This window comes from Mesoplodon densirostris, chromosome 4, assembly GCF_025265405.1.
Source record: "Mesoplodon densirostris isolate mMesDen1 chromosome 4, mMesDen1 primary haplotype, whole genome shotgun sequence".
In the NCBI taxonomy this organism is placed as follows: domain Eukaryota; kingdom Metazoa; phylum Chordata; class Mammalia; order Artiodactyla; family Ziphiidae; genus Mesoplodon; species Mesoplodon densirostris.
The window spans coordinates 141,998,361-142,008,813 of NC_082664.1; the positions used below are offsets into that span (position 1 = coordinate 141,998,361).

The following is a 10,453-nucleotide window of genomic DNA, read 5'->3' on the forward strand; positions in this document are numbered from 1 at the left end:
CCGGACGCGCAGGCTCGACGGCCATGGCTCACGGGCCCAGCCGCTCCGCGGCACATGGGATCGTCCCAGACCGGGGCACGAACCCGTGTCCCCTGCATCGGCAGGCGGACTCTCAACCACTGCGCCACCAGGGAAGCCCTCTAGGTATTTTCTGATTTCCTCTTTGATTTCTTCAGTGATCTCTTGGTTATTTAGTAACGTATTGTTTAGCCTCCATGTGTTTGTGTTTTTACGTTTTTTTCCCCTGTAATTGATTTCTAATCTCATAGCGTTGTGTTCAGAAAAGATGCCTGAAATGATTTCAATTTTCTTAATTTACTGAGGCTTGATTTGTGACCCAAGATGTGATCTATCCTGGAGAATGTTCCATGTGCACTTGAGAAGAAAGTGTAATCTGCTGTTTTCGGATGGAATGTCCTATAAATATCAATTAAATCTCTCTGGTCTATTATGTTATTTAAAGTTTGTGTTTCCTTATTAATATTCTGTCTGGGTGACGTGTCCATTGGTGTAAGTGAGGTGTTAACGTCCCCTACTACTATTGTGTTACTGTCGATTTCCTCTTTTATAGCTGTTAGTAATTGCCTTATGTATTGAGGTGCTCCTATGTTGGATGCATACATATTTATAATTGTTATATCTTCTTCTTGGATTGATCCCTTGATCATTATGTAGTGTCCTTCCTTGTCTCTTGTAATATTGTTTATTTTAAAGTCTAATTTATCTGATATGAGTACTGCTACTCCAGCTTTCCTTTGATTTCCATTTGCATGGAATATCTTTCTCCATCCCCTCACTTTCAGTCTGTATATGTCCTTAGGTCTGAAGTGGGTCTCTTCTAGACGTCATATATATGGGTCTTGTTTTTGTATCCATTCAGCGAGCCTGTGTCTTTTGGTTGGAGCATTTAATCCATTCACATTTAAGGTAATTATCGATATGTATGTTCCTATTACCATTTTCTTAATTGTTATGGGTTTGTTTTTGTAGGTCCTTTTCTTCTCTTGTGTTTCCCACTTAGAGAAGTTCCTTTAGCATTTGTTGTAGAGCTGGTTTGGTGGTGCTGAATTCTCTTAGCTTTTGCTTCTCTGTAAAGCTTTTGATTTCTCCATTGAATCTGAATGAGATCCTTGCTGGGTAGAGTAATCTTGATTGTAGGTTCTTCCCTTTCATCAGTTTAAATATGTCATGCCACTCCATTCTGGCTTGTAGAGTTTCTGCTGAGAAATCAGCTGTTAACCTTATGGGAGTTCCCTTGTATGTTATTTGTCATTTTTCCCTTGCTGCTTTCAGTAATTTTTCTCTGCGTTTAATTTTTGCCAATTTGATTACTATGTGTCTTGGCGTGTTTCTCTTTGGGTTTATCCTTCCTGGGACTCTCTGCACTTCCCGGACTTGGGTGGCTATTTCCTTTCCCATGTTAGGGAAGTTTTCGACTATAATCTCTTCAAATATTTTTTCGAGTCCTTTCTCTCTCTCTTCTCCTTCTGGGACCCCTAGAATGTGAATGTTGTTGTGTTTAATGTTGTCCCAGAGATATCATAGGGTGTCCTCATTTCTCTTCGTTCTTTTTTCTTTTTCTGCTCCACGGCAGTGAATTCCACCAATCTGTCTTCCAGGTCACTTATCTGGTCTTCTGCCTCAGTTATTCTGCTATTGATTCCTTCTAGTGTATTTTTCATTTCAGTTATTATATTGTTCATCTCTCTTTGTTCTTTAATTCTTCTAGATCTTTGTCAACCATTTCTTGCATCTTCTCGATCTTTGCCTCCATTCTTTTCCCAAGGTCCTGGATCATCTTCACTATCATTATTCTGAATTCTTTTTCTGGAAGGTTGCCTATCTCCACTTCATTTAGTTGTTTTTCTGGGGGTTTATCTTGTTCCTTCAACTGGTACATAGCCCTCTGCCTTTTCATCTTGTCTATCTTTCTGTGAATGTGGTTTTTCACAAGAAATGTTTAACAAAGATCTAGAAGAACTGAAGAACAAAAATACAGAGATGAACAACACAATAACTGAAATGAAATATACACTAGAAGGAATAAATAACAGAATAACTGAGGCAGAAGAACAGACAAGTGACCTGGAGAATAAAATAGTGGAAATAACTACCGCAGCGCAGAATAAAGAAAAAAGAATGAAAAGAATTGAAGACAATCGCAGAGACCTCTGGGACAACTATAAATGCACCAACATTTGAATTATAGGAGTCCCAGAGGAAGAGAAAAAGAAAGGGTCTGAGAAAATATTTGAAGAGATTATATTTGAAAACTTCTCTAACATGGGAAAGGAAATAGTCCCAAGTCCAGGAAGCACAGAGAGTCCTATAGAGGATAAACCCTAGGAAAAACACATCAAGACACATATTAATCAAACTAACAAAAATTAAATTCAAAGAAAAAATATTAAAAACAGCAAGGGAAAAACAAAAACTAACATACAAAGGAATCCCCATAAGGTTATCAGCTGATTTTTCAGTGGAAACTCTTCAAGTGAGAAGGGAGTGACAGGATATACTTAAAGTGATGAGAGAGAAAAACCTACAAGCAAGATTACTCTACCCAGCAAGGATTTCATTCAGATTCGATGGAGAGGTCAAAAGCTTTTCAGACAAGCAAAAGCTAAGAGAATTCAGCACCAGCAAACCAGCTTTACAACAAATGCTAAAGATACTTCTCTAGGCAGGAAACACAAGAGAAGAAAAAGACCCACATAAAACAAACCCAAAACAAGAAAATGATAATAGAAACATACATATTGATAATAACCTTGAATGTAAATGGATTAAATGACCCAACCAAAAGACACAGACTGGCTGAATGGATACAAAAACAAGACCCATATATAAGCTGTCTACAAGAGACCCACTTCAGACCTAGGGACACATACAGACTGAAAGTGAGGGGATGGAAAAAGATATTCCATGCAAGTGGAAATCAAAAGAAATCTGGAATAGCAATACACGTATCAGGTAAAATAGACTTTAAAATAAAGACTGCTACAAGAGATAAGAAGAGACACTACATAATGATCAAAGGATCAATCCAAGAGGAAAATATAAGAATTATAAATGTTTATGCACCCAACATAGGAGCACCTCAATACGTAAGGTAAATGATAACAACCATGAAAGGAGAAATAGACAATAATAATAACACAATAATAGTAGGGGACTTTAACACCCACTTACACCAATGGACAGATCATCCAAACAGAAAATAAATAAGGAAACACAAGCTTTAAATGACACAATAGACCAGATGCATCTAATTGATATTTATAGAACATTCCACCCAAAAGTGGCAGAATACACTTTCTTCTCAAGTGCACATGGAACATTCTCTAGGATAGATCACATCTTGGGTCACAAATCAAGTCTCGGAAAATTCAAGACTAGTGACATCATATCAAACATCTTTTCTGACCACAATGTCATGAGATTGGAAATCAATTACAGGAAAAAAAACTGTGAAAAACACAAATACATGGAGGCTAAACTGTGTGCTACTAAATAACCAAGATATCACTGAAGAAATCAAACAAGATATAAAAAAAATATGTAGAAAGAAATGACAATGAAAACACAGCGACCCAAGACCTATGGGACGCAGCAAAAGCAGTTCTAAGAGGGAAGTTTACAGCAATTCAATCTCACCTCAAAAAACAAGAAAAATCTCAAATAAACAATCTAACCCTACACTTAAAACAACTAGGGAAAGAAGAACAAAGAAAACCCAAAGTCAGTAGAAGGAAAGAAATCATAAATCAGAGCAGAAGTAAATGAAGTAGAAATGAAGAAAACAATAGCAAAGATCAATAAAACTAAAAGGTGGTTCTTTGAGAAGATAAACAAAATTGGTAAACCTTTAGTCAGACTCATCAAGAAAAGAAGGGAGAGGATGCAAATCAATAAAATTGGAAATGAAAAAGGAGAAATCACAACTGACACCTCAGAAATACTAATGATTATAAGAGACTACTACAAACAACTATATACCAATAAAATGGACAACCACAAAGGAATGGACAAATTATCGGAAAGGTACAATTTTCCGAGACTGAACCAGGAAGAATTAGAAAATATAAACAGACCTATCACAAGTAATGAAATTGAAACCGTAATTTAAAATCTTCCAACAAACAAAAGCCCAGGACCAGATGGCTTCACAGGCAAATTCTATCAAACATTTAGAGAAAAGCTAACACCGATCCTTCGCAAACTATTTCAAAAAATTGCAGAAGGAGAAACACTCCCAAGTTCATTCTACAAAGCCACCCATCATCCTGATACCAAAACCAGAAAAAGATATCACAGAAAAAGAAAATTATTCATATTTCCTCCCTTCTTACACAAAAGGTAACATACTCTAAACATTGCTCTGTACTTTGCTTTTCCCTCCCGTTAGCAATGTATCATGGAGATAAACTCATAGCAGTTTTTTTTTAACTAATTAATTAATTTATTTATTTTTGGCTGTGTTGGGTCTTCGTTGTTGCGTGCGGGCTTTCTCTAGTTGCAGCGAGCAGGGGGCTGCTCTTCGTTGTGGTGTGTGGGCTTCTCATTGCAGTGGCTTCTCTTGTTGTGGAACATGGGCTATAGGTGCCTGGCTTCAGTAGTTGTGTCACACAGGCTCAGTAGTTGTGGCTCGCAGGCTCTAGAGCGCAGGCTCAGTAGTTGTGGCACATGGGCTTAGTAGCTTTGCGGCATGTGGCATCTTCCTGGACCAGGTCTCACACCCATGTCCCCTGCATTGGCAGGTGGATTCTTAACCACTGCTCCACCAGGGAAGTCCCTCATAGCAGTTTATAGGCAGTTTCCTCATTTCTCCTTATGGTTGTAAAGCTCCCCATTGTTCTGATGTACCAGTGTTTCTTCAACCCATTCCTATGGATGATATGTGGGTCCAGTCTTTTGCTATTAACAATACAGTTGCAGTGAACATCCTTGTGCATGTGTCTTCTTCATATTGTTTGGATAGATTCATGGAAGTGGACTTGCTGGTCATAGAACAAATGCATGTGTCATTTTGCTTGGTGTTGCTAAATTCCCCTTCCTAAGGATTATACCCTTTTGCATTTCCTAGGTGAGGCTTCTCTAGGAAGATGATCAAGAGAGCTGTTGTCCATTATCCTGGGCCCTTAAATACCAGAACACAGAGTTTTTCCCCCCTGGAACATTCCATCTCTTTAAGGAGAAGTTGTCTGATTGTTTGCATGGAGGGAATATGTATTGCTTCCAGGGGTCTGTGTTTCCACATAGGTGTGTGTGAGGCGGGGTGGTCAGGGGGTAATGGCAGTGAGTCCACTGGCTCTCTATGTAATTCTTCGATAATATTCTAGTTCAGCCTAACATTTCCCTTGCACCGAGCATTTCTGAATCCCAAGCCTCTCTAAGTGTCTGCAAGACAGGCTGAGATCCTCTCAGAGTGTAATGCTGTCTAGGTTGCTCTTGGTTGGGACTTCTGCTCACCCACTAGTTACTCTGGTGTCTCAGTGGGCTCACCATCTTGCAGGACTTTGCTGAAATCTCTTGCCTCTTTGTGTGCCACCTCTTAATCTCTTTTCTATTGAGTGTTTGCGTCTTCTAAATTAAATTAGTACCATCTTATTGGCTTGAGGATGGAAAGGAGATGCAGTTGTAGTATTATTTCACCACTGTGATCCAGAAGTGCACCAAGAATGTGTAGAGGGTGATGCTGAAACATTTGCAGGTTATGAGGGATAGGGTTAGGAAAAGAGACGATTTTCTAATAAGGGCTTCTCTGGACCATACATTAAGCTGTACTTTATGGTTTCTGAGAAACACAAGTGAAGGATTTGACTTATTTTGAAATTGCTTTTGGTTGCCAGATGGGTGTATCATTGGCTGGGCCACCCGGGATCTCAACACATAAAGGATTAATGAACAACTGAGTTAATTCTGAAAATAGAGCAGATGGTATGCTTAAAATTTGGGACCTGCTGAAATGTTTGATGCAGCCATCCTGTCACCTGACATACACAGGAGGCTTGAATTTTATTATAAAGCAATAAAACACCCCCCCCCCAAACAAAAAACCGCAAGGCATCTGCAGAATTCTGTTACACTTCTGACAAGTTGCTTGGGCCCCTGCATATGCCATACATTTTCTCAGACAACTTGCTTCTTCTAAGACTAAGATATGAAATGAACATTTGTCATTATGGACAATGCACGCCTCATTTGCACAGTCAATGATCTAACTACTGTCTATCCAGGGTCATAGTTGTGTCAGCTTCTGTGCTAGGTACTGGGAACAAGACAGTCCTTGTTGTCAGGGAATTTACAGTCTGGTGGGGGAGGAACGGGAGACAGGCCACAAAGAGATAATTATAAAATGTTGTGATATATGCTATTATAGTGGAATGTACAGAGGAATCCAGGATTTCATTAACACAGTTAACAATGTACATTTTTATACATGCTCACTTTGACAGTGCATCCATTAAAACTGGAGAAGTACAGAGAAAATTGGCTAGGTTCCTGAGCACAGATGACTTGGAAACTCATGAGGCACATATATTTTTGGGAAGCAGCCTGTTGTGGTGGAAACTTGTCTGTACTTAGTCTCCAAAGGTCTGGGTTTGATCCCCATTTCTACTTTTAGTTTCTATTAAACAAGTCCCTTAACTGTCTCTGGGTGTCAGTTTCCCCATTTTTCAAAACAAGGAGGAAGGTTAAATGATGACTGAGGCCCTTCCACGTTGAACATCCCGAGGGATGAATTCCAACTCTTCCCTGATGTGAACCCAAAAGCCTGGTGAGGACATCATTGATTGCATTGCAGAGCTGGGCTAGATGTATCCAAATGACCAACCAGGGTCTTCGTTAGGTGTCAGTGTTAGATACACAAAGTACCTTTTTGGAGGATAAACTTGACAAGTTTAATGGCAGTGGGGTTATGTTGCTCTTCATTTCTGAAGCCAGAGTTGCAAGGCTGTCTGGACCATACACGCAGAGCAGAGAAAGTGCACACTCCCCAATATTCATTGGCCAGGACAGGTTACCAACTCCAGCTTAGGCTGGGGAATCAGTTGGTTGTTAAAACATCCTGATCACTCTAAATTTGTGGACGGAAGCTCAAAGAATGGTTGGGAACCTGGTACTGAATATGATTTAGCCACTTGAAAGATAAAATGTATATTTTGGTTTAAAAAACATTTTTGAAGATTGAGCATCTACCTTGCCCACATCCATGCTCAGGTTTATGGGAAACTCAGAGGTGAACCCAGGTCTATCTCATTTCAAAGTATATGCTCTTAACCATGCCTTAGTAGTCTAGCTGGGGCAGGAATTGGATGATGCTCTCAGTGGAGACTTATTTATTATTTTAAATTGTAGTAAAATACATGTGACATGAAATTTTCCATTTTAATGACTTTTAAATGTACAGTTCAGTAGTGTTTAGTGCATTCACACTGTTGTGCAAACTGTCTTCAAAACTCTTTTTATCTTGCAAAACTGAAACTCTATATCCATTAAACAATAAATGCCTATTTCTCCCTTCCTCCCAGCCCCTGGCAACCACATTCTACATTCTGTCTCTGTGAATTTAACTACTCTGGTTACCTCCTGTAAGTGGCATCATACAGTATTTGTCTTTTTGTGACTGGCCCAGTTTCCACACTGCAGCAGAGAAGAGAAAAATCTGCAGAGACAAAGATTGAAGCAAGCCAGTTTTATTTGGCCACTTCTCGAGATCCCTTTTCCACGGGGCTGAATGCCATCAATTCATCATTCCAGGCAGACAGCATGGGGTAAGGACCATCAAATTATTTACTTTATAAGATGTGCCATTATTCCTTCCAGGAACACTGGGACCCATCTTCTCTTTGACATTGCACATTGCCAAAGTTTTCCATTGGTCAGCCTAGATTTCTGGCTTTTTAAGATTCAGTGTTCTTTCTCCATTTTACCCCATTGACAGACATGCATGAAAATACTAAAGGACAGATGAACATGGTCCAGAGAAGCCAGTATTTCTGGAATAATGATTTAAGGGTATCTGCAGTGGACACTTGATACTCTAGAAATTCTCCTTTATCCCTCTTTCCCATGGCTACTTTGGGAGCTGCCATCCTCATGCAATGTCACTTTCCCTGTGGCCACAGTGGATTGGTCTAGATTTATCTCCCAAGTTAAGCTGGGCCAGTTTGAGTTCTTTCCCAGAGAATTTCATTGGAGAGGCAGGAAGGACTGACGCGCTCTCTCTCTCTCTCTTTTTTTTTTTTTCATGTGGACCATTTTTAAAGTCTTTATTGAACTTGTTACAGTATTGCTTCTGTTTTATGTTTTGGTTTTTTGGCCCTGAGGCATGTGGGATCTTAGCTCCCCGACCTACACCCCCGCCCACATTGGAAGGGAGATTGAACCCACACGCCCTGCGTTGGAAGGTGAAGTCTCAACCACTGGACCACCAGGGAAGCCCCTGACTCTCTTATTTGAGGCTTGATTGACAAGTGTCCAATCTGCAAGCTATTGGCAGCTTGGTGGATTAAGGGGTAGAGGGGTTGATCTGTATTGGCCAGAGGGAAAAGAGAAGCCAACATAAGCAAGAAGAGTAGAGGGTATATTTGTCTCCAAGGGCTGCTGTAACAAATTACTACAAACTGTGGAGCTTAAAACAACTGAAATTTATTTTTTCACAGTTGGAGGTTAGAAGTCCAAAATTGAGACGTTGACAGGGCCATACTTCATCCAAAGTTTCTAGAAGAGGATCCTTCCCTTCCTCTCTTCTAGCTTCTGTTGGCAATCCTTGGTGTGTCTTGGCTTGTAGACACATCACTCCAGTATTTCAATCTCTGTCTTCACATGGCATTCTCCACTGTGCGTCTTCACAATGTCTTCTTTCTGTGTCTGTTCTCCATGTCTTCTTATAAGGACACCAGTTATTGGATTAAGGCTCACCCTAACCCAGTGTGACCTCACCTTAATTTTAATTAATCACATCTCAAAGATCTTATTTCCAAATAAGATCACATTCTGAGGTTCCAGGTAGACATGAGCTTTTGGGGACACTACTCAACCCAGTACAGAGTGGGTGGCCTGAGGGCATCTGGAACCTTGATTCCAATGTGTTCACAAGATCAAAACCACACTCCATGCTTTGGGTGTTGTCAGACAGGCCCATATTCTGACAATAAATTCTCATTTGTGTTTAAACCTTGTTCAATTTGGGTGACTGTTACATGCAACCAAAAGAATTTTTAACATGCATAAAATAATACAGACCCCCATTGTTACAATTCTATTAGCTGCCACTATAAATAAAGTAATAAGATCTTTTTCTATGGGCCCCAGTAGGGGTGGGCGCCATATTAATCAACTTGAACAAGCACACATAGTGTATCACACAGATGCCTGCACGCCCAACCTCAACTCAACCAGCGTAATAGGAGGGTCATAGGCAGGACAAACCCAGGGTGACACCGGGCTCCCGTTCTGCTTCTCTGTGAGTCTCTTGGCTTTGCACCTCTCCATGTGTCTGAACAACTCCTGGGCTGGAGTCCCTACGTGGTCACAGGGCGGCTGAAGCAGGTCCAGGCATCATATTCAGGTACAAAGTTCTGAGGCAGGAAGTGGCCATCTCTCCCTTAGGTCTCTTTATAAGGCCAAGGAGAACTGTCCCAGGAGTCCCCAGTAGGGACAAGTTTCCCACCCCTGGCCTTCCCCTCCCCCAAGTGACTTCCCCCACCCCAGTCCACAGGCCCTTGACCCAGCCCTGCAAATCACAGGAAAACTGGGCTGAGGCTCCCCCATAAGGACTGGGTCCAAAGGAGATTCTCTTCCTGCTGCCAGGACTCAATGGCTTCCCACAAATTGACATAACAGCCTGAGGTATCATTGTGGTGGCTCATTTAGAGCCTCATTTAGATGGAGACTGACCACAAAGAACAGACAGGTTTGGTGGACCTTTGCATGTAACAGCTGCTTACCACCTGATTTTATGGCGTAAAACCAACTGGCCTGATTGGAATCATCCTTTCAGGCCCTTTTGCCCAGCTGAAAAGGCAGTGAACGGGGCTTCCCTGGTGGCACAATGGTTAAGAATCTGCCTGCCAATGCAGGAGACACGGGTTCAAGCCCTGGTCCGGTAGGATCCCACATGCCGCAGAGCAACTAAGCCCGTGCGCCACAACTACTGAGCCTGCGCTCTAGAGCCTGTGAGCCACAACTACTGAACCCGTGCGCCCTAGAGCCCATGCTCTGCAACAAGAGAAGCCACTGCAGTGAGAAGCCCGTGCACCACAACAAAGAGTATCCCCTGCTCGCCGCAACTAGAGAAAGCCCGCATGCAGCAACGAAGACCCAACGCAGCCAAAAATAAAGAAATTAATTAATTAATTAATAATTTTAAAAAAGGCAGTGAATGGGATTTTTCTGCTGAGGGGCCTACATGGAGGGCATCTGAGAGGATCTGGCCAAGGAAAGC

At 41.2% G+C, this 10,453-nt stretch overlaps 1 non-coding gene across 1 annotated transcript; it reads left to right on the forward strand.

Annotated features, from left to right (window-relative positions):
- Positions 1–6,444: 6,444 nt before the first annotated feature.
- On the forward strand, positions 6,445–6,549 carry LOC132489736 (U6 spliceosomal RNA). Its single transcript, XR_009532114.1, has one exon. It is a non-coding gene; the product is annotated as a U6 spliceosomal RNA (small nuclear RNA).
- Positions 6,550–10,453: the final 3,904 nt, after the last annotated feature.